Source organism: Lepisosteus platostomus, chromosome 27 (genome assembly GCF_059453375.1).
Source record: "Lepisosteus platostomus isolate fLepPlt1 chromosome 27, fLepPlt1.hap1, whole genome shotgun sequence".
Taxonomy (NCBI): Eukaryota; Metazoa; Chordata; class Actinopteri; order Semionotiformes; family Lepisosteidae; genus Lepisosteus; species Lepisosteus platostomus.
In genome coordinates, this window is record NC_142637.1 from 22,118 (window position 1) to 46,717 (window position 24,600).

Here is a 24,600-nt window from a genome sequence, read left to right on the forward strand (position 1 = left end):
AAAAAAAACACCCAGTGGCAAATTTAAAACTCTTCATAAACCCAAAGCAGTATTTCAGGTCTGTGCTTTACACCATCAATGCCTAAATATATACTTTAAAACTCACCTAGATTCTCAAAAAACTGAGTTTAATTATGTGAAAGTAAACCAATACTTGGAACCATAAAACCTCCACTACCTACACCAAATGTACACAGAGTGTAACCTAAATCCCGAGTAGTAAAAAACTGAAACCAAAAACTCATTTAGGGTGTAAAATGTCATGGCACAGCAATGCAGGGAAAAGCAGATCCAGTGCCAGTGTGTATTCAATATAATGAACAGCACCTACAGCCACAATCAACATGCAAGAAACACAACAGATTTGGTACATTTAGTAAGTTTTATTATGATGCCATACAAACAAAAATACATTCAATACAGGAGAACATTGTCTAGCAAAGTACTTACAAATCCACAAAACAGAACACAATCCCCCCCATGACAAAAGTGCTTTCTGTGCAGGTATGAAAAGAGCAACTCAGCTAAACCAATGCCTCTTTTCCCCAAACGAGTGGATAGCATAACTACTCCTTTTATTCATTTCTACTTTAGGGTCTCAATTCAGTTTTACTCTAAAGCCAATGCAAGATTTATGTACATGTGTGCACCCATGCAAATAAATCATTGCTTGACCTTAGACTCTCAAACTCTGCTTTTCAAATGGCCCATAATTTACAAAAATGGTTACCAAGTAACAAAATATACTTTCTCCATTCCCACACCGGAAGTCACTTTGTCTCCTCCTTGCCAGGTGGCTCAGGTGCTAAAGTTACAATCCAAGAGCCAAACAGCAATTACAAGACCAGCATGCAGAGATTCATTTATAGGTTCATGTACCACCTAGACCTCTTTCCACCCTACAAAAGGCCTCCCCCTCATTCTTCACTTGTCATTAGGAACTTGTACAGCATTTTCAATGCTCCTCTGTGGCCGTTGTCTTCTGAAATCAAAAACGGGCCCACGAGTCTTCTGGCAAATCTTCACAGACAGATCTCAGTCCGCTGCATCTGGGCTCCCATCCTGTTAAAAGGTCCTCTCTCAGCAGCAAAGGCCTGGTCAGCCCCCCGGACAGCAGAGAACCTAAAGAAAAAAAAAAACTAGACAGTCCTCTGCACTAGTCAGAAATAGTCCAGTCTACATTCCCACCCCCAACACCCATTTTGACCTCAATGATCAATGTTCAGTGCTACACAATTCCAGAACAAACCCAACAGAAAACCACCCAGAAATGTGTAAAAGCAAAAACCCACAGTACAGGGCTCCTACCACAGGGGAAAAGTCCATCTCCAATATCTGCATTAAAGCATTTCAACATCTGCACACAAGTTCACAAATTCCATCCCAAAACAGAGTTACCAACTTATCCCTTCCCTCAACCCATTTTTTCTTTGCCTGCTTACCAAGGACATAGATCCATTTGCTTGTCCGCCTAGGTCTTCAGCTTGACACAAAAGACAAGAAATTGAAGCAGTTAATGTAGGCTACAAAACCAAATCTCAATCATTAAAAATGCAAGGGTTTCATATTCTCTTACATTTCTCTGATAACAGTATCTTTCATGTCCATTAAAAGAGCAAAAACCATAAGAAAAGTATCCTAAATGTACTACACAACTCCCATGCCAACAGCTGTCTAACCAATAAACTCACTGGACTTTATATAACAATATGCAGTGCACAAATGTACCTCAAACCAACATACACCCAGAGTATACCCAAAATGCTCCATCACGCCTCGTAGGAGGGGGAAGAAACTCACCCGTCTCGATCCTCTGATGCTGCTTTTAACTTGCACCCCACTCCTCTGGCAGATCTTCACAAACATCCCAGAGCCCAACCCCATCTGTGCTGCACATTTGGTCATTAAAGATCCTCCCTCTGAAGCACAATCCTGCTCATCTCGTCTGGTAGCACAGAGCCTGAAATGGAGAGAAGGATTTAGACCAAGTCCTCTGCACTTCTTAGAAACAGTCAAGCCAGCATTTCCACTCCCCACATACAGTGCAACACCTATCCAGCACTAACCAACAGCAAAACGCCCTACGGAGAAAACCCCCTAGTCCAGGGCTCTTGCCACAGGATCCACTGCAGCTCCTCCCCAGGGAGGAGAGCAGTTCCTGTGCCGACCCCCATCAAGAGAACCTCAATGCCATCTCCAGCAAGGACTCAACACTGGAGACAGCAGCTGGTGTGCCAAGTCACCATCATACTGCTGTGTATCTAAAGTGATTCGTTACATGTGCACTCGTGAAATAAAATCTCATACAAAGCACTAATTCCATCTTCCAGAGCCAGAATGACAGCCAGTCAAATGCACATGAGTATACAGATAGCTCAACCAAACAGGGAGGAAAAATAAGCCAGAAAAAAAACACCACTATGACTCAATGTTTAGCACATTAAAGCATCACATCAAGAGCTCAAAGCTAGGCCTAACCCAAAAGCAGCTTGTCAACCTTCAAAAACACTTCTTACACACAAAGGACAAATTAAAAATGCATTTGATTTGGACATTAGAGAAACAAGTGAAACTCACCACTGCTCCAGGAACACAATCCTCCTAGATACTTGCTTCACAACTGCTCCAAGATCCATAGGCATCCAGGAAATTTAAGGATAACCTGCAAAACATCTCTTCACTCTCCATTGTTAAAAGCGCAGGACTTCAGTACTTGCATCAAATCAAACCAAATGCATCCTTTTAGCCAGCCACTGAGCTCCCCATCAACAGCATGGTGTCATGTACCCATGTGTTAAAAGACAGTGACTCCTGCAAACTCTCCATCACACAGCAAACAAGTTCAGCAATTCAGGCAGTAACCAAAAAGACAACTATCAGCTTCTTTGTAGTTCTGCTCTTTCAATAGAAGATATCCAAAGAATCTCTGGATTCAGTTCAAAACTCCATCTTAATTGTCACCAACTCGCATACAGTACAAAACAAAGCATTCAAGTACTTCAGATCCCAGGTGCATCCATCTGCAAACATAAGCGACCAGCTCAACTCCTCCCTCAAAATTAAGCTAAAAGCTTCTAGCTTAGATTCTACTGTCCGAAAACCCAGGTAAACAGGGATGACCAAATCCATTTATTGTTGTATTCCATGTAGACAAGACAGTCAAACAAATCCCTCTTAAATAAAATTACCCTGGTATTAAGTCAAATTCTCAGTCGTACATCCAATCAGGTAGAGGTTGAAATTCGGGCTTTCTTAACGCAGACCTAGAGATGCAGTAATGTGCCTTTTAAAGACCAAATTAAAATTTTGGTTTTACATAAAGAACAATTCAAGGTGCCCCAATACTCTTGAGATCCACAGTAGAACGAGAAAACACTGACCATATTCAGTACCAAAGAACTGCAGCCTGGACTGAAAAGGTTTTCAAGCTTAAACATTCAAAACTGAAACTCCAAAGCAAAAATAACTCAAAACCTAGTGATGGGCCACAACCAATGGATTTAAACCTTCGAGCCACTACATGCATTTTAACTGCAGGGAGATTACAGCCTGTACACATACAGATCAAACCCTTCATAAAACCAAACCTCACATTCCCCAGTGACTAGAAACTCCTCTGAAAACAAAGGTTCAACAACCACTTTCCCCGAGTACACACTTTTACAGCCACATCTCCTCTGTCTTGACTGCTGTACAGGATACTCAGGGCAAAACTACACACCATTTTGTATATTATACATCAGTACCAAACTTGTACATGGAACAAAAAAAAAACTGTAGCAGTTGCAGTTGTTTAAAAGAAAAACGAGAGTCCTCTAACAAAAGCATTAGTTTTCAAGCAGCCCTTCTTTTTCACAAAGCACAGCACACATCCACTTCCAGACAGGTGGAAACTCATCCCTCCCCTTTCTGCACTAAAACAGACAACCTTACTTTTGATGAAAACATTTTGGTTTTAGGGCAACTTAATCCTTACAATGAACCCCAGCTGCAATCCTAGTCTAGAGTGTACCACATCTGCAAGTTACTCAGGTGGAGATTTAGACTTGATCCTCTGCACGTTTTAGAAACATTCAAGACAACATTTCCACAGCCAACTTTGTTCATTCAAGACAAGCCAACAGGATAACCGCTAGTCCAGGGCTCAGGTGCAGTGCCTGTGCCACCACCCATCAACAGAACCTGGCTGACATGACAAGGAGTCTGCTGGTGTGCCAAGTCTCTTATATTGCAGTGATTTACTTCGATGCGCACCCATGAAATAAATCTTTCAAAGCCAGAAAGACAGCCAGTGAAGTGAAACAATGAATCACCAAGAAAGACAACTATTACCAAGAAAAATAGACCAACAGTTACATTTTGCACTTTTAGTCTGTTGAACTTAAGGAAGCTTAAATTGGCCACAGTCACAAACATGAGCCACATCCAAAATTGAAAAGGCATTTAAACATTTTGTATAAACTTGTTTCCGAATTATAAAAGAGCCAGTAGCTTTACACTAGTTGTCAATTTCAGCTGTGACTCTGGACTCATGTATTCACCAAAACGACTGACAGAATTAGGCGATGCACCTAGACAGGTTTTCTGCCTTCCACATGGACAGAACTGCAGAGTCCGGTAAAACCAGAGGCGAGGACGTATGCATTTTTATTAACGTGTGGTGCAACAACGCATCTACCATCACAAAACACTGCTCAGCCACTCTAGAGTTTCAGTAATCTGCTGAGGGCATTTACAACTTATCACCATCTACATTCCCCCTCCAGCTCAAATGACAAGGAAGCACTAGAAGTACTATACACTGCTCACATCAGTCTCTCCTCCCCACATACAGTAAACTGTGCAGGCAAGCAAAACTAGCAGTCAGAATGGCAGCCACACAGGGATCACACACAGACAGAGGAAAATGCATTAGTCACTAGCTACATCATCAAGACGTGCTGGAAGTGGAACACTCAAAAGAAGTGAACTTTTTTTAAACCGAAACCATAGAGGTTCACAACCTAATCAAAGCAAGGTATGAAACATTCAAATTAGGCAATAAATCAAAACTCAAGTCAGCCGGGATCAATCTAAAGAAAGGTATTAAACATGCAAAAAACACTTAAACAAATTAGAGGAACACTTCAGCACTCATGACCCAACACACGTGGGACGGTATAGACTACGAAAGAAAGAACATCTGTGCACCTGCCCATGATGCCTCCCTGCACAACAAGCTCAACACTTTTTACACTCGGTTCAAATCCACTCAACAGAACTGCACCCTCCGCGACCGACCAGGTGCTCTCACTGTCTGCAAATGTGGAGGAGATCTCTGCTAAAAGTGAACGTGCACAAGGCCCAATATCATTCCCAGTTCCATGCTCAGAACCTAAACCAATCAACTGCCGAGTGTATTCAGACATTTTCAGCATGTCTTGGGGCCAAGCTGTAGTCCCAACCTGCTTCAAGACAACCACCATCATCCCAATACCAAAGAAAACCACAGTAACATGCCTTAATGACTACCACACGGTGGCACCGACAACCATCATGGTAAAGTGCTTCAAGGGCTAGTCATGGGGCACATTAAGGAAACAATTCTGACACTAGACCTATACCAACAGATCCACAGATGACAGTCTTCATTGCCATACACACTGCCCTATCCCATCTGGATTAAAAAAAAAAAAAAAAAAAAAAGAAAAACATTCACCAACTTCAGCTCCGCTTTTAACATCATTCCAGAAAAAAGAAACTTGGTACACTGGGTCTCAATACCATCCTCTGCAATGGGATTTGGGACTTTGACAGGCAGACCACAGGCTGTCAGGCTTGGAAACCACACAAACTCAGAACACTGGGGTTCCCCAGGGGTGTGTGCCAAGTCCATTGTCCACTTATCTGATTAAGAAAGCACAACAGAGCCTGTATTTCCAAAGACAGTTGAAGAAGGCCAAGATGTCCCCAGAACCTCACCAACTTATACAGATGCACAACAGACAGTACACTAACAGGTTGCATCTGCAGTGTTGCCGACCACAAAGCCCTACAGCAGGTGGTGAAAACTGCCCAGTCCATCTATGACAGACTGTGCTTGAGGAAAGCTCCAAGCAAAGACTCCACACACCCAAGCAAGAAGAGCGTTTGACCTTCTACCAGCCAGAAATTGGTACTGGAGCACTCAGGCCCAGATTACCAAACTCGGTTTTTACCCCCACACTATTAAACTGCCAGCTTCTCACCCATGATCTGAACCCTCACTGTACCTTCTCTTTAAGCTCAAACACACATTGAAATCTACCTCAACCTCACTCCCCATAACTTTAGATCCATAGTTGATGCATGATTTTGCACATTGCTTCTTTTTTGTACTACTTACCATCCGAGGATAGTTATATAGCATTTTACACCATATACCTCTATATGAGTATAATGACCAACTTGAACATCTCTACACTTTCCCAAATCAAAGAACAGAAACTAAAAAGGACACAACTCACCAATGCCCTGCATGACTACCTTTGCATGTGTTCCTACATCCACAGCTACCCAGCAGATTCAGCAAGGGCAGCTTCAAACCCCTCCTTGCTTTCTGGTGTTCCATCTGCAGGACTTCAATACTCACAGAAAGGAATTGGATCACACTCCTGATGCCTTTCAGACAGCCAAACTGTTCCATGTCTGCATTCAGGTGGGAAGGGACTGGGGAGCACCCATCATGGCATTCCACTCTAAAAACAAAACAAGTCATTCATACCACTCAGCACCACCATGGTCTAGCCTTATTGAGAGAGGCTGTTCTTTAAACAATTGACCAAGATACTGACACTCTTCTCTTGAGACCAGGGGCTGAAAACCATCCCAACTCTGACAGCTGCCTCTCAGTGCACCAACTGTAAGGACAAAACACAAAATGTCCATTTCCCTCCTCCACACAACATTAAAAGCTCTCCTCACACTGACCTGCATCTCTCCTCTACTTACCTTCAACTCACCTTGTTCACTGAGGGAAGCCCAAGTCCACTTCCCAACCAGTAGCACTCCTTGCTCCCCACGGAGACAGATCTGGGAAAACAAAGAAAAATCAGAACCCCCCCCCCATTCAATCATTTTTGACATTGATGCCAAAAAGATCAAACAAGGATAACATCTTAAACAACTATTTGAAAACCTATACTAAAAATGCAAGATGAGTTAGGAGTAAACTAATCAGGCAGTGGGATAAAAAGTTTATTCATCACCAGTATTTACACTTTTCCATTCTGCTGGAATGCGCATGTAGAGTCACAGGTTCTTGCAGAAGTATCACCTTAACTTCAGCTGACCAAATGCAGGCTCCTTGTCCCAGAGCTGGGCAATCTTGTAGGTTGGCATCACACTCACATGAGGTGAGGGACCGATACATCTGCAAACAATGAAACCAATGAAAACAAATCAAGTTCAGTAAGAAGGCAGCCTTCATCTCCCTTTATACTACCGACAGCCAACTTCCAGGGAAGCTCGTGACCCTTTTGAATTACTACATCCGACAGGTGTCACCAGGTCACTGGAATATGCATGTAGTGTAAAAAATTTATTCATCAGCTTAATCCTTCCTTTAACTGTGACTGATCACAACTGACCCCAACCTCAAATACTCATCTCACTGACCCAAAGATACAAAACCCAAATTGTTCTTGCTTCTCTTCCAAGATCAGTTAAAATTACAGACTATCAAATACTCAGTTCTCCATGAAATGAACTAAAGACAAGGCTTTCATATTGTCCCACATTCCTCCAACCCAGATATTAGGGTCTTTCAAGTCCATTGTAAGTGCAAAACTAAGTAGGCAAAAGAAAAAGTTGAATCTACCATGTACTACACCATTGCTGCAACTCCTATGCACATGCCAAAGGTTGCCTGCCCAATATACTCTATGTAGCCAAATGAACCAACATAGCCAGAGTACCCAAATGTACCCAATGAAAAATGAAGTACCCCTTGTAACCAGTATTCTCAAGATGAACCATCTCTCTTACTGGGTAGAAAGACTCGCTACACCCACTCACCTGACTAGATCCTCTGATGTTACCATTGACTTTCAGCCTTTGAACAAGCACCCCATTCCTCCAACAGATCTTGCTAAAGATCCCAGAGACCAGCCCCATCTGTACTCCACTCCTGGTGATGAAAGGTCATCCGTCTGGGAGCAAAGGTCTGGTCAACCCTTCCGGCAGCATAAAACCTAGTAGACAGTTTTGGCATGATCCTCTGCACTTGGAAAACCACAAGAACATTTACTCCCAGTTCCAGTTTTGTACTAAACTTGTAAAGTGTTTATGGTGCAGCATCTGTCCAGGATAAAACAGGAAAACACCCTGCAGAGAGCCAAGAGAAAACCCCCCAGCCAAGGGCTCTTGCCACAGGGGAGGGATCCAGTGCGGTTCCTCCCCTGTGAGGAGAGCAGTTCCTGTGGCAACACCCATCACGAGTACCTGGTCGTAACCAGCAAGGAGTCTACAGTAGAGGAGGCTGTTGGTGTGCCACAACATTGTACTACTGTGCATCTAAACTGATTTATTTACATGTGTGCACCCATGAAATAAATCAGATGCAAAGCAGTAATTGTCTTACAAAGCCAGAATGGACAGCCAGTCAAGTGCACATTAGTATAGAAATGCCCCCACCAAGCAGGGAGGAAACATTACCCAGAAAAAAGCTTCACCTCTAGAAACGTAGTGTAAGTATTCAGCATGTTAAAGTCTGACATTATCCACCAGAATTGGTCCAAAAACTAAACACTAAATGGTTATATAGCATCAAGTTTGCTATGGATAAGGTTAGACGGGAAAGTGAAACTCACCTCTTCTCCAGGGACATGTCCTCTATTACACCACCCTTGCACCTGCTCCAAGATCCATGTGCATCCAGGAATTTCAAGGACTGCTTGCAGCACCTCTTCACTTTCTACTGTTCAAACCACAGACTTCATTACTTACCAATGGGCATCAACCAGTCACACAGCTGGTATCCAGTGAGCTTCCTCTGAGCAGGGTTCTCCAAGCCTGTCACTGCACTGTGCATTCAGCTGGCCAGGAACTGCAGAGCACTGATTGAACTATAATCAAATGCACAGATCTGCATCACTGCTGACCCATCTCAGGAAAAACAGCTAAACTTCCACCTCCTCTACTTACCTTCAAACCCACCTATACCTAGGCCTCAAGAGTGTACCGATTAGAGTGAGAGCAAATAACATATCCACACTGAAGATGAGGGTTACGGCCCAAGAACATCAGCCAGTAGGATGATTGGTTTACCCACCACTCTTTCCACCTTATTCAGAGGCTCGGGACTTTCTGTAGATGAGAACTTGAAGCAGGTGGATCACCTCACCTTACTCAGGACAAAGCTAGCCTCCTCTCTTCTGAGCTGGACCATCATGCAGCATGGCATCATGGACACAGACACCACTAACATTGACAGTTCTGGATCTTGTTGCAATGCACTTCCTTGAGATTAGCTTGGATACTGGCTGAAACCAGAAATGAAAATAGTCAAATCAGTTGCAAAAGCAAAAAAGTAGAAAATTTGAGACACCCAATTAAAAACCTCTAGCTTAACCAACTGAGCCTTATAACCAAGATACATGATTGTTACCAAATCCATTTAAAGTAGTTCACCATGTAGATGTGCTGCACATTCAAGCACAACTTACCCATCATTAAAATCCAACCACCACTACCGAAAAACAGAACTGATTATGCAAAGCTGCATATCCAAATAAAATAGTAATTGAAATTCAATCTTTTTAAAGAGACCCTAAAAATGCATACCTAGTGCAGCAGAATTTTTGCCTTAAACTCAATTTGAGACGAGCCACTTCTGATTTTGCAAAAGTAACAAATTCAAAAACAGCAAGGATCCACAGCAGTATGAGATCAAAACACTATCCATCTTCAGTACCAAACCGCTACAGCCTTAACCAAGGTGAAAAGGCTTTAGAGCTTAAACAAATTAAACAATTGAAACAAAAGTACATAGTACTTGAAACTGATTGATAGGGCACCACGTGGATTGAGGTCTTTGAGCTGCATCACACACTTGACCATCATGGAGAGAATACTTTGAACACATACCGATTAACCCATGGTCAAACTAAGCCTCATGTTCCTCAATGACTAGAAACGCCTTTAAAAAAAGCTTTCTAGAAGCTCAGCAGAACCACTTAACCAAGTTTCACAGCCAGTTTAACACCAATAACAGGTTTGTGCTCATGGTTAAAGTACACATCCAGTATAAGAAAGTCCAACAGTCTTCATGTAGCTCTCTCCCTCACAAGGCACAGTACACAACCACTTCTAATCAGCTAGAAACACTCCCCTTTGTGCACTAAACCTCTGACAGGACTGTGCTGGACATTCACAGAATAGTCTCACTGGGTAATCAGGAAGACACCATACTCTTAGTTCCCCCTTTAATTTACTTAATTCACTTCTAAAATTTCAACGTAAGATTTAGTTACATGTGTGCACCCATGAAATAAATCTTACATACTGACAATTCTCTAATTTCCCAGTCATACCATAAACAATTTTGCCAAATCCTCCCCAGTGCTTGCACAACACTTTCAGTATTTGACTTCCGTCCCCTGATTAACCAGTACTTATGCTACAGTGACACTATCATTAAGGCTAAAAAAAACAAAGAACCCCAGCAGCTCCAGGCTACATCAGAGTCCCCTCTTACCTGGAACAAAGTCAACTTTGGCTCAATCAGCCAGGTGGCTCAGCTGCTCCTGGGAACAACCATCAAAAGGCTGATGTGTAGAGCAGCAGTCAGAAAAGAAAGCTGCTCAAGTGGTGTCAAGCCCACAGCTGCCCCACACAACCTCCCCAATCTACTCTTGAGTGGTAAGGAACTCACTGATCTGACTGGGTCTCAGACATGGTATTTCACTGTTGTTTGAAAACATCTCCAAGGAGTCTCCAAGAGGAGGAGGCTGCTGGTGCTACAACTGCTTAAGCAAGAAACATCAAAACAAAAGCCTACAATAAAGAAACCCACAGTTCAACAGGAAGCTAAACTTGCCCAGTGAATCCCAAAGCCTAGTACAAAAGTGAAAAGGCATTGCATTTGGAATTTGCTAGCAAGACACTCACACCTGACTCCATATAAAGATGCTTTTAATCAAACACTATAGTTTGATATTTCAGTCATCTTTGATTTGGGAAAGTGTAGAGAACCAGTCACAAGGTGCAAAATGCCAAAACTCACCAATGATTAGACAATGTTCTGCACAACCTTCCCACGTGTTTAATACTCACAGAACACTCCCGATATCCTTTCGGACGGCCAATACTATTCAATGGAAGCGTCCATCAGCACTCTTTGCATTCAGGTGGACAGGGACTGGGGAGCACAAATCACAGCATTCCACCCTAAATCACAGAAACATTCCAGAGACCAAGACACTTCTCTTGAGACTAGGAGCATCTTGTCTTCAACCACTGCCACGTGCACCAACTGTAAAAGAACTAACCACTCCCATCCTCCACACAGAGGGGACCAGGTTGTGCTGTGTAGGCTGCTCCCAACTTTAAAAGCTCTCCTCACACTGACCTGAATCTCTCCTTTGCTTACCTTCAGCTCACATTGTTCACTCGGCGCAGCCCAAGTTCACCAGCAGTAATGCTTCCTACTCCCCCGTTCTCAGTCTGACAGCTGTCACCTGCTCATTGGAATACACAGTGTAAAAAAAGTATTTCAACATCACTATCTTGCATCACAACACTGGCTTGAATACTGAAGATGCCCAACGGATTGCTACAGTTAAAATTAGTTGCAAAATCAAAGATTCTCAAAATATTCAATTTTCCATGCAGTAAACTAAAGAATGCTTGGCTTTCAGATTGTCCTGCATCTCTGACCCTGATTACAGGGTCTTTCAACTTGAAGTACAAACTAGAAGTAGCCAAGAGTTTGTCATACAACACTATGTCCCATGCCAAAAGCCATCTGCCCAGTACACATAAATATACCCCATACAACAGTCTACACAATTGTACGTGAACCCAGAGTACCCAGGTGTATGTACTGTACCCAATGAAAATGTTCCCCATGTAGCTAGTGTACACATTGTAGTCAAACCTGAATCCTCTGATGTTATCAATGACATTCAGACTTGGAACAAGCTCCCCACTCCTCCAGTAGACCTTCATAGAAAGAGACCGGCCCCATCTGCGCTCCACTCCTGGTGATGAAAGGTCTTCCCTCAGGAGCACAAGCCTTCTCATCCCTACTGGCAGCAGAGAGCTTGAAATGGAGAGAAGGATTTAACCCAAGTCCTCTTCCTTTCTTAGAAACAGTCAAGTCCGCATTTTCACTACCAACAGGGTCCAAGTCAAACCAACAGGACCACACCCTGCAGAAAACAAAGGAAACCCCCCAGTCCACTGTCGTGCCACAGGGGAGCAAGTGCAGTTCCTGTGCAAACACCCATCAAGAGAACCTGGTTGACATGCTGTCTCCTCAGAGTTGTAACCAGTAAGGAGTCCGATTCATAAGGTCACAATTGAACCAAAGTGATTTATTTACATGTGTGCACCCATGAAATAAATCACATACAAAGCACTAATTTAGTCTTTGAGAGCCAGAATGACAGCCAGTCAAGTGCACGTCAGTGCCTCACCCAATCAAGGAGCAAACATCACCCAAAAGAGACAAGACAAATCCAAAATTACACCTCATTTCCAAGTGGATAGCATGTTGCAATGAGGTTCAAGAGTTTAACACTAAGCCTACACCAAAAGTACCTTTTCCTCCATTGTAAAATTCTTACAAGTGAGGGGGTTGTTTGATCAATTTGGACTAAGCAACATGAAAGATATCCGAAAGAGAAGCTCACTCACAAATACTAAATGGTTAGAGCATCAAATTTGGTTTGGATTAGGGAAGACAGGAGAAGAGTGAAACTCACCTCTGCTCTGGGTAGTGCAACTGCTCCAAGATACATGGGCATCCAGGAAATGTAAGGACAGCTTGCAGCATGTCTTCGCTCTCCCGTTTTAAAGTTCTGCACTTTATACTCACGGTAGGGCATCAACAGGTCACGCAGCTAGCATCTTTTCGGCCAGCCAGTGAGCTTCCTCGAAACAGGATTCTCCAGGCCTGTCACTCCACACTGTGCATACAGCTGGCCAGGGACCGGGAAGCACATCACTGCTGACCAAATGCACAAAAAGTTTGACTTGCAACTCACCTTTACCTTGGCCACATGGGTGCACTGATTGGGTTAGGATCAATGATCAGGTCAGCATTGAAGGTGCAGGTTATAGGTTAGGGTCAGGAATTTCAGGCAGTGGGATGATTGGTTTACAGTCTGTGAGTCCTAACAATTTAAGCCGATTAAAAAAAAAAAAAATTGAGTAGATGCATCACCTCAGCTTTATCCATACAATTAGTTAATTCACCACATAAAAGGATCAATGATCACTAAAACAAAACACTATTTTCATCCAATAAAGCTCAGGGCTACAGTAAATCTGATTACACTGGCTTGCAAAAAAAAAAAATCTAGAAAAATTAAAACCTCAAAAGAAGCCATTACTCTTACCTACCACAGTAATACTAACATTTTAAAAGTAAAAAACCACCACAAATCACAGGAGCGTCTTCACCTGCTGCAGCTGGGAACACACTGGCTCCAGGGCTGCCTTATAAAACTCCTCAGGGCGATTAACAGGAGCCAATCCCAACCTGTGCTCAGTGTCCCACCTCCACACCCCCACTGTTTCCAATGACTAAACTAGCACTTGCCACCTCATCTGTTAATCAGATGAGATTTGGATAATTAATGGACTACAATCAACCATAGAGAACTTTCCCACCACTATTAATCCATTAGTTATCTCAAACTAAAAAGGAAGTTAACCTTTATTTAAAATAAGACAAGACTGGAGGAACAAAATTACTTAACCATGTGTTCAGCTTGGGAAGACTAGAGAAAGGTATGATATCTGAAACATACTTGAAGTAAAGCAGAAATATTAACCAGTACAGACAATTCTTTCCATATGACTTAATTACATGCAGCACTTTATGGTCCCAGGAACTAGCATGGAAACTGCCGAGCAAGAGACTTTAAGGCAGAGGTCTTAAGTCTGAAAAATTCCTTATCTGGAGCAAGCACAGCACTACCCATTGATTCAAACTAGTTTTAAACCGATACAATGCATGTAAAACCAAAAGATTCAAGCAGGAGGTGTCCATTCGCCTTAAGCTCACATCTCCTACCACTATATGGGTACAGAGTAACAGATTCCACTCTTAGACTCCATCACAGATAAGTACAACTGACACCCCTGCATGTTGTCACATTAAGTCCTTCTGGACCCAAGGCCTGCTCATCCCTTCTGACAGCAGAGATCCTGAAATGGAGAGAAGGATTTAGTCCAAGTCCTCAGCACTTTTCAGAAATACTAAGGAAGCTCAACCCCAAATCCAGGATCGCGCTGAACTTGCAAAATGTTCAGTATAGCACCTGCCCAGGACAAGCTAACAGGGAAACAATGTAGAGAGCAGAGAAAACCCCCCAGTCCAGGGCTCTTTCCACAAGGAAAAGATCCAGTGCAGTTCCTCTCCCTTGAAGAGAGCAGTTCCTGTGCCGACACCCATCAAGAGAACCTGGCTGACATGCCATCTCCTCAGAGCCTCAACCAGTAAGGAGTCTGCAGTGTGCCAAGTCACGGCTGTACTGCAGTGTATCCAATGTGATTTACTTACATGTGTGCACCCATGAAATAAAATCCCATACAATGCAGTAATTCAGTCTTTGAGTCAGAATGGCAGCCAGTTCAGTCCATGACGGTGTAGGAGAGCTTCAACCAAGCAGAGAACAAACCCAGAAAGAAAGCCAAAAAGGTTTAACACATTAAAAACCATGTCATTTGCCACCAGAAGATATCCAAGAGGGGGGGGTTGGGCGAGTGAAACCCACCTCGTCTCCAGGCACAGTGTCTTTCTAGACACTACCCTTCCATCTCCTCCAAGATCCATGGGCATCCAGGAAACTTGAGGACAGCTTACACCTCTTCACTTTCCCCACTGTTCAAAGCACAGGACTTCCATACTCACAAATGGACAACAGGTCACAAAGCTGGTATCCTTTTAACCAGCCAGTGAGCTCCCTCTGAACAGGATTCACCAATCTTGTTTCTCCACACTGTGGATTAATCTTGCCAGGGATTGGGGAACACTGATCATTGTACTAAAATCAATTAACAATCCACACCAAAAGATCTTGACCTACACCTCCCCTCTACGTACCTTCAAACTCACCTTTACCTTGGCCACAAGAGTGCACTTGAGTTAAGAGCAATAATTGGATCCGCATTAAAGACTCTGGCTGACTGGATTACTGACCAGTATTTTCTACAAACTGCCCATCACAGAGCAGCCAAGGTCAGGGATTCAGGCAATAGTTGAAATAGACACAGCCTTCCGCTTCCTCAACATTCTTCCTTTGACACGGCAGACGTCCAGGGAAACTGGATCCTTTTGCAATATTCATTAATGGTTGTCAACAGCTCACTAGAATAAACATGTAGCACCAAACAACAATGAATCAAATTCAGTGCATCCAACTCAACTCCACCCCAATCCTGATGGATCACGGATCCTAACCCTCAATGCTGGATCCTTACTGGCTGAAAGAAAAAAAAAACAAATCCGTGTCCTGCTCACCCAGGACATAGATGCCTTTGCTTCTCTTCCTTGACATTAGCTTGCAAGCTTCTGAGGCAAGAGATTAGAATTCTTCAACTTGCTTCCCCGTGCCACACAAATACTCAGATCTTTAGGATAATTTACAGAAGACTAACATTCCTAAAGTAAAGGGGAAAAATAGTTAATGGAAGATATTTTTCCCCATCTGGACATGGGGTACATACAAGTACATCTAATGCACACCTAAATAAAACTACCAGTACTTCTACATAAAAACAGTAACAAGTTTACAGTACAGAGAATTGACAGACATTTCAAAGTTGTATACCCAAACAAATAGTGGTGGACAATGCTTTAAGAAAATGCCTCAACACACAACGAAAGAGGTGCAGTAAGTTTGCATTTACTACAAAAAGAGCAGAAAGTCCCCCCCCCACCTCCAAAAAAATAATTAGGTTCCACAGCAGTACAAAACTAAAAACACTAACCATCTTCAGTACCAACAGCAGCAGCCTTGACTGGAGTTCCATAAGAGGGGAACGGTTTGAGTTTTAACACTTAAAGTTGATTTCAGCCTTCCAGCTACAGCATGCTCTATACCATTAGGGAGATTACAGCTTGTACATATGCAGAACAAGCCATTGGTAAAACTAAGCTTAACATTCCCTAATCAAGTCATTCAAGTGTTCTAAGAGGTGTAAAAATAGAAATAGTTTACTACCATAGTATCTTGTATGGTCACAGGTCAATACACAGGAGCCAAGGGAAAAATATGCAGTATAAAACCAGTTTAAACAGGAGCACAAACAATGAAGTTCTCCAGCACAAGTAAGTTTCCATACTGCTCTCTCTCCCTTCTCACAAGAGAATACATACCACTTCAATCACCTAGAAACTCATACCTCCCCTTTCTGCACTAAACCTCTGACAGCATGGCTTTTAGTGCAGATAATGGGGGAAAATACAGCCTCACTGGGCTAAATCAGGAAGTCCACCTTACACTAGACTGGAGCATAGGTTTCCCCATTTTTTAAATTTAATTCAGTTCAGAATTTCAGTCAATGTTAGATTTACTTACATGTGTGCACCCATGAAATAAATCTCACATACTGTGAATCTCTATTTTTCACTGGTACCCTTAGCAAAATAATTTAGCCAGATCTTTCCCTGTGCTTGCACAACACTTTCAGTATTGGACTTCCATTCTTAATTTACCACTTCATTTAAGTTAGAAAACCAAGAACCCCAGCAACTACAACTAAACAAAGGCTGTAAAATCAGGGACCCCTCCTGCCTGGAACAGTCAGTTATAGCTCAACCAGCCAGGTGGCTCAGGTGCTCCTAGAAACAGCCACCCCAAGGCTGGTGTGCAGAGTGGCAGTCAGAACAGAAAGCCACTCCTACCTTTGAAGGAGGATCAAGCAATGTCAAGCCCAGAGCTGCTCCACACACAGTCACCCCGGTTTCTACGCCTGGGTGGTAGAGAACTCACTGAGCAGCTCTGACAGGGTCCCCTAACAGCTGTTGTCTTGGTTTAGTAACTAAGAACTTCTTAAGCAGATCTTCACTGAAGAGAAAGCACCCAGTCTACAGTGTACCACATCTGCACATTCCTGGCAAATAAAGGTCATCCCTCTGGGAGCAAAGGCCTGGTCAACCCTTCCAACAGCAGAACCTGAAGTAGAGATTTAGATTTGATCCTCTTCACTTTGAAACAGTAAGAATTTTTACTCCCAGTACCAGTTTAGTACTATACATGTCAGTATATAGTACAGCACCCAGAAGATAAGAAAACCTACACCTCAAATTAAACCAACACTCAAACATGATGGAAAAATCACCAGAAGTCTTCCAAAACTAACACTAAGCCAATTCTTAAGGGTAAAAATAAATAAAAAAACAGGATACAAGAGTGAAACTCACCTCCTCCTAGACACTACCTTTACAACTGCTCAAGATCTATGGGCATCCAGAATATTCAAGGATTGCTTGCAGCACCTCTTCACCTTCCACTGTTAAAACCACAAGACTTCAATATGCACAGGTGGGCATCAACAGGTCACACAGTGGGTATCCTTTTAGCCAGCCAGTGAGCTTCCTCTGAACAATTCTCCAAACGGTGTCTCCATACTGTGCATTGAGATGGCCAGGGATTGAGAAGCTCCGAGTACTGCAGTGTAGTTTAACTCACAGACAATCAGAACCACTGCTGAACAGCCTTATAAAAAGCTGGTCTGTGCAGTTTCCACACACCGTTCCAACAAAATCTCATCTGGAAACTCCACCAGCATCCTCTCTCAAGTGAATGTGCTCATTGTCACCATCTGCCTCTCAGAACAGCACCTGAAGGAGACAAGGGCAGCAAAACACTGATGGCCACCCCACTGCCACAGAGAGGGGACCAGAACAAGTGCCATACAGACTTCTCCCAGCCTTAAGAGCTCACCCCGCACTGACCTACATCTCCAGTTTTCTACAGTCCAGTAGAGACTGGAACATCAGCATGTTGGACAGAGAAGGGTCTTCCCTGATGTCCCAGTGAAACTGTCAAGTCAGGATATAAAGCCTTTCCTGTTGCCAGTTTGAGCTCTAGAGAAGAGATCACAGTATTTACCAACAAGAGTTTCATACACTAAAACAAAATGTATAAGTGTTGGGGAAAACTAAAAATTGTCTAAACCAAAAGCAAATAGAGACTTCACACTAATCTTAACTTCACTCCATACTCTCAAGTATTGACACTTCTTAAAGTTTTTAAAAACACATCTTTGCAAAAGCTTTACAATTCAACAACTCCTGGTTAAAAAAGCATAGCAAAATAATTTACCTTATATAATATGACATTAAAAACTAACAACCACCACTCTAATAACATAAAGCCTCTCTTTTACCTGCTGTAGTAAGAGACAAAGAGAGCCAGACACCCACCCTCCTGGGCTGCCTTGTTATAAGCCTCATGATGACCTCACGGCTGTAGCTAATTCACCAGGGGCCAATCCCAACGGCTCCTCAAAGGGCCACTACCAAACCCCCACCGCTTCTAATACAACACACACCTGCTTCCAACGACCAAACAAGCATTAGCCAGCTAACCTATTGATCTCTCATCCCAAAGCCAAATTAATTTCCAAATGACTACCAAGAACACTTGTTAAATACCACCCTGCTCCTGTTATTCAATTAGTTGCAGTTTCTTAGTGATTAAACCACCTTTTTATCCCTTCAAATTTCACTCATAAATGGTGAAAAGTGACTTGAAGCCAAACTGCAAATTATTCAAGATCCTTAAAATGTCCTTAATATAATTTCAAATGTTCAAAGTGTATATATATATATCCACACTGTATATCACATATATAAACACAACATGTTTGGTTGTGTAACAAAACATAACTGCAACCTTGATATTAACTTAACATAAAATTTTATTTGGTCAAAACCATCACTAATCACACAGAAAAAAAACACAAGAAAAAATAACACTCCTACACTCCTGAGGGAAAAAAGCATTAATTAAAAAAGTTAATTTATATGACAAATGAACATGGTGGGAGTACAATAAGTAATGGTTGGGCTCTTAAATTTCACATTTATATCTGCAGATGACTAGAAACTCATCTCTCCTACATATGTGTGTGTTTACAAGGCTGTTTTTTTTTTCAGCTCAGTTTATTTGTTATATACACAAGTACAATTAAATCCTTATTCACATGTATGGTCCTATAAAAAGACATTAAGGAACACCCCTTTTAACTGTGGGTTAAACCTGTTTCACAGCCACTACGACTGTCACCTGTGGATGCTTTGCTCCTCTGTTTTTGCTACATTCCAAGGGGGAGGTGCCAGCCTGGCTCAGGGTATAAAACAGATTACTCCCTTTGCTCCTGTTTCCATTCAGTGGTTCAGAACAGGGGTGAGTACAGGCTGCTCTGTGGGGTAGAATATGTTCTTGAGATTTGTTTTAAGTTTACAGGGCTGAACTAGTTGGCTTTTCACTTTCTGGGGTTAAAGGGGACTACCACTCCTGGACTGGAGCAGCAAGTGTTTGTATTGTTGCTAATTACTGATTTAAATGAGTTTTTACAAGGTTGTTTTATCAAACACTTGATTATGACCATTTAGTTTGCATTCCTATAATAGTATAATAATTACATTTCATAGGTAAAATATAACTAGTATACTTTTCTTGATTACCTGGTAGAAAGCAGCTGAGCTGCATGAAGCCATTTCTGGTGGACTATTGATATTGTAGGTGGGTACCTGCATCAGTATGCGCAGTCTGCAAAGGAACAAGTAATATGCATATTCCATGCTGAAAAGAGAAGAAAGAAAACGCATTTCAACTGTGAAGCCTTCTTTTTGTTTCCGATTGATTTTGGCTTTTTTTTTTGCTTGGAAAACTGGTTTTACTCAGGTTTCTTGTGGAGGTGCCAGCCCAGCTTAAGGTGTAAAAAGTCACTGCTCCTGTGTTCATTCAGCATTTATAAAGTGGTGACATCTGGCTGTTTTTGGGACAAGCCTCTTTGTCAAGTGCTGTTTTTCTCTAGTTGACTTTTTTAATGAGTGGGGGTTCTTAGATTCGTTCACTTGGCTGGTTCTAGTAAACTGACTGGAGTGCCTGTTCCTGATGGAAAGGTCAGGATACTGTGAGCTGGGTAGGTACACTGTAGCAGTGTCCATTTTCCTTCATGTGGAATCCTTCTGTTAAGCTATGACACTTTCCACCTGCCCACCAAAGTGAGGGTTTCCCAGTTTATTGAAAATAACTTTTCCTGAATCTTGGGAAACAATTCCAGTGGCTCTTAACTCTAGAGAAGTGGTTCCCAATCCTGTTCCTGTTGACCTTGTTTCAGCTCAGCCCTTAGTTACACAATCAAACCCTTCATTGACTTTGGTTTGTTCCCTGCTCTTACTCATGTTGGAGATTTAAAGTAATATATTGTAAGTTAAATAAAGTCCCAAAGGTGTGCAGGTCACCAAGACTTGGAACTACTGCTATAGAGCATAGATACCCCGTCTTGGCCCGACAAACTTACTCTTCAGGTTTTCCATGTTTTTTTAAAGAATTGGCACCTAATGAGCAGTGTTAACCAGAGCTGCTGTCCTTGTCCTTCATTTCCCAGCTGGAATGAACCAGGGTTTGGGAAGGAGGACCCGTGGACCCCTGTGAAGTGTGATCCTGAGAACAGGAGGTGCTGTACTCCTGCCATTGTGGGAGTCCCAAACAGTGCTTAGCCACATCACGGAGGCAGACGCCTTGGGTTCTTTCAATAAAGGGCTGGGTAATATGCTTATGTGATTACACAAAAGCTATATAACCAAAATAACTTATTTGTAATTTTCCTTAATTGAACAACCATAAAATACAGATAGGTGTACCTCTACCCTTGAGAAGGATAGACTATGGCTTTGACTACTAAACTTCAAATGGCCTATCAATAGTATCCCTTTTCCTTACCTCATGTACAGCATCAAACCCTGGGAGGTGGTTCATCTTCAGTGCTTCTGTCATTTTTGCAAAACGTGATGCAGAGCTTTCTTCCTGGTGCACACTGTTCTTTAGTAACACTTGCATCTCTTGTAGAGCATGGAAAAGGTGAGCAAATGTACTAGTTTCCCTGAATCACAGATTGAACTGCACAGGTTATAACTGTGTCATACGGTTTACAACACATACTAGTTTATGCCAAGTTTTGAACTATAATGGCATTTTAAGTGATTGATTCATCAATGGTGTAGTTTTTTAATCTGTTACTATTGTCTTTTTTTCCATAGGCAAGTGTACTATTCTAGGTTTATAAAAGTTATAAATCTTACCATCTTACTTGGGTGCAACATGTAACACTGCAAGTGTTAATCCATGGGCACAGTACTGCAATTAAACTGGGGGGGAAGTGGAGGTGAACGCTGGACACATTCCTACTGGAATAGTGCTCTATAGGCAATATTAAAATTATCTTCCGGTTTTAAGGCTCAGCAGTGGAAACCAATCTATTGTTCACTTTGCAATTAACTCTTTCTTGTTCCTTTACAACCAAAAAATGTGGACAGCTTCCTCCTCAAGCACTTACTAGTTTAAAACATGATTTTTTAGCTGCTGTGGTACTAGTAATACATACCTACTACCTGCAACTACAACCAGCATGTGGTGGCGTTGCCAGATGAGATATAAAATGTCACAAGTACAAGTTCACACCCATGTCTTTCCAGGATATAATCTGGAGTTTAACTGCCTGCCTATGCTGAAAAAAGCCATCAGTCCTTTAAAATGGTAACTATCATTGGTTAAATGTTTGTTTTGTTTATATAGTTAACTGACTGTTTTAGAAATGAAGCTTTTCCATTGCCTTTCCAGTCTGACCTTAGCAGAATCTCACTACTCTTTACAAAATCCACAAGGTGGTCAAGATCAATATCGTCTTCTGGATCTGTAGCAGCTTCACATGTGCACCTCAATGAAGGCTGACATCAGTAAGGAGGAATTGAGACCCAGTTTAATTACTGCAGTTTAATTTAGATCTCCTGTACCTATTGGGTGGAAGAAAAGTGATTTTTTTTGTGGAAGTGATTTCAAAAGCTAGGGCAAAGCCCACAGAGCTCAACCAATCGTTGACAATGTGGCAACTGCTTTACCTCAAATGTTTGTCTTCAGAGTACAAAAAAGTATGAGAAAGCAGTTGGGGGAAAAAATACTCAACTCCACTTACATATTAAAATGTACCTTCTTCCACTGTTCTCTTTTGCCCAGTCCCACACAACCTTCCTTAAAATACAGGAGAAATGGTTTTGCTCAGAATGTTCATGACTAGACTAACCTATCAAGTTTAAGTTGTTTTCTGATAGCGGTAGGTTTTGCACCATGAAATTTGAAAATGCTAGATGTAAGTAGGTTACCTTTTTTCAGAGAGAAGTAATGTATTTATACATATTGTGAATTTTAAACATACAATTAAAGAGTGTGTTTGCATTAAAGCTTAATTAAAAATATTATGTGCGATAGCTTATGTAAAAAGCAAACAAAATATACAAAAGTGGATGACTGTAAAAATTAAGGTACAACAGAGTTCCTCACGTATTCAAGCCTGGGTTCAATTTTAACTTGGCAATATCACTCTACACTGCATCTCCTGTTCCAGTTTGCTCTTTCTCCAGGCCTTCACTCTGCACTACAGCTCCCAGTTCCAAACCTGCACTCCAGTCTGCACTGTGGTTCCTGGCCTTCGCCCTGGAGCTCTGGCCTATTTTCTGCTGGTTCTCTTGCCTGAGTTTCCAATCTACGTTGGGAGGCAGCCTTCATCCTCTAGGACCCCAGGGCTCCTCTAGTGCAGGCACATTTCATTCTTACGTCAATGTAAACCATCCAATAAAATTAGCAGGTCTCAACCAACAGACTCACAAGTAAACCAGAATGAACAGTGGAAGAAGAGTATTGAGTGAGCTATCATGATCCTCACTGCCTACTCAACCATAAGACAAATCTCTTAATGAGCACTAGGACTGGCTAAAGAAATTACTGTTGTTAATAAGGTCCAAATTATAATTGCTAGACTTGGACTATGCAGAAACTGATTTAAAAAAATTGAAGTGATTGTCCAAAATTTGAGGTTCCAGAGGCTTCACTTCTGCTCAAAGTGACTGGGGTGAGACTTTACTGAGAACCCTGGGCAGTAGCTGTGGTTTTAGAGCAAAGCCATGAAAATACAGCTGGATGCTTCATTCACACATCCTGCTATACCATGGTAAAACCAGAAGGCATTAGCTCATGCTGAAGGATCTATAACTAGTAAGATGACAGAATATTGTAGGACATTTTTGCCTTGTTGTTTGGAGATAATGCAGTAAAATTCCTGTGAAATCTGTAACAAACACTCCCAGTTTATCTGGTGTTTATCCGCCCCTCAACTCTTCCTTCTCCTCAGCCTTGATCCCCTAGACATGTTTAAAACCAATAAACATGCTACCACTGTAGGTGGTACTCAGTCTTAAGGTGTGTTATACAAGGTTACAAGAACAATATGTTTACAAGTCCAATTGAATTATCAAGAGTGTGAAAGTTAGATAAGAGTTTTAACTGCAGTTTTGTCTTTAAACTTGAAGGTATCATCTCTGGAACAGAAGGTACTATGCTCACTGACCTCCTGGGACCATCAGGACTACACACCAGTGGGAAAGCATTTTGGCACAAACAGGCATTCAAAGGGTCTGAAAAAAGGCATCATAGTATTTCCAAGAGTAACTTGGATAATCACCATCATGGCCTGCCTGCACCACCCAAAAAGACAATTTTTCCTGTTTAAACAAGTTTGCCTACTTGTGCCACTGTAAAATCCTGGGAAGGTTATTCCGAAAGGAGCAGCTCTCCCCCTGTACTGTTCTACTTAGTTCTGCAGGACTGAGGCTACAAATCAGCACAATAAAAACTCAGTCAAGACCTGGCTGTGCCTTCTTGTTTCATTAAAGATGGACACAAGTAGGCAGGTTTCACATGCAAAAGAGCACAACCAATGAACAAAGTTCTGGACTTTAAATCATGCACTATGTACAACCAGAATTAGTCCTGAAGTGTGTAGAAGAACAATAAAAAAATAAATATGACACTGTGGACAGTAATGGAACAGCACAATCGTGTTCCTCAGAAGAACCTCAGATGGCTTTTGATAGATACTTTATTGATCCCGTGAGGGAAATTGCAGTGCAACAGCAGCTTAACACAGACACAGTGTAACGAATTACATAATAATAGTACAATACATACAATACAAGAGTTACTCACAGTCCGGACACAGAAAGAACAAACTAGAACAGAACAGTACACAGAAAAATCGTATCACACATATGAATATAAATATAGATGTAATGCACAGGTCCCTGGCATATATTGCACAAAAAACGGTTGTAAACGGGGAAAA

General features: G+C 42.0%; 3 long non-coding RNA genes across 16 annotated transcripts; 1 reads left to right on the top strand and 2 right to left on the bottom strand.

Moving 5' to 3' along the window:
• Nucleotides 1-240: 240 nt before the first annotated feature.
• Nucleotides 241-9,474, bottom strand: LOC148638906 (uncharacterized). Of its 5 annotated transcripts, XR_015930795.1 has the most exons (9): nt 9,362-9,474; nt 8,035-9,083; nt 7,295-7,390; nt 6,970-7,050; nt 6,813-6,878; nt 2,578-6,716; nt 1,801-1,960; nt 1,443-1,483; nt 241-1,122 (listed from the first exon to the last, which is right to left on the bottom strand). It is a non-coding gene; the product is annotated as an uncharacterized LOC148638906 (long non-coding RNA). The 5 variants fall into 5 exon arrangements; XR_015930797.1 differs by having other exon boundaries at nt 243-1,122; nt 6,981-7,050; nt 8,035-9,474; XR_015930793.1 differs by having other exon boundaries at nt 243-1,122; nt 8,035-9,474.
• On the bottom strand, nt 9,472-18,140 carry LOC148638907 (uncharacterized). 8 transcript variants are annotated; one of them, XR_015930804.1, is made up of 6 exons: nt 12,945-13,886; nt 12,116-12,280; nt 11,609-11,696; nt 11,293-11,377; nt 10,715-10,763; nt 9,472-9,500 (listed from the first exon to the last, which is right to left on the bottom strand). It is a non-coding gene; the product is annotated as an uncharacterized LOC148638907 (long non-coding RNA). The 8 variants fall into 8 exon arrangements; XR_015930802.1 differs by having other exon boundaries at nt 9,473-9,500; nt 10,715-11,377; nt 12,945-14,839; XR_015930805.1 differs by lacking the exon at nt 9,472-9,500 and adding an exon at nt 17,615-18,140 and having other exon boundaries at nt 10,502-11,377; nt 12,945-13,186.
• A 1,418-nt stretch (nt 18,141-19,558) lies between these two features.
• Nucleotides 19,559-23,878, top strand: LOC148638908 (uncharacterized). Of its 3 annotated transcripts, XR_015930791.1 has the most exons (5): nt 19,568-19,604; nt 19,893-19,943; nt 20,815-20,973; nt 21,161-21,287; nt 23,789-23,878. It is a non-coding gene; the product is annotated as an uncharacterized LOC148638908 (long non-coding RNA). The 3 variants fall into 3 exon arrangements; XR_015930790.1 differs by lacking the exon at nt 19,893-19,943 and having other exon boundaries at nt 19,559-19,604; XR_015930792.1 differs by lacking the exons at nt 19,568-19,604; nt 19,893-19,943 and adding an exon at nt 20,274-20,346.
• Nucleotides 23,879-24,600: the final 722 nt, after the last annotated feature.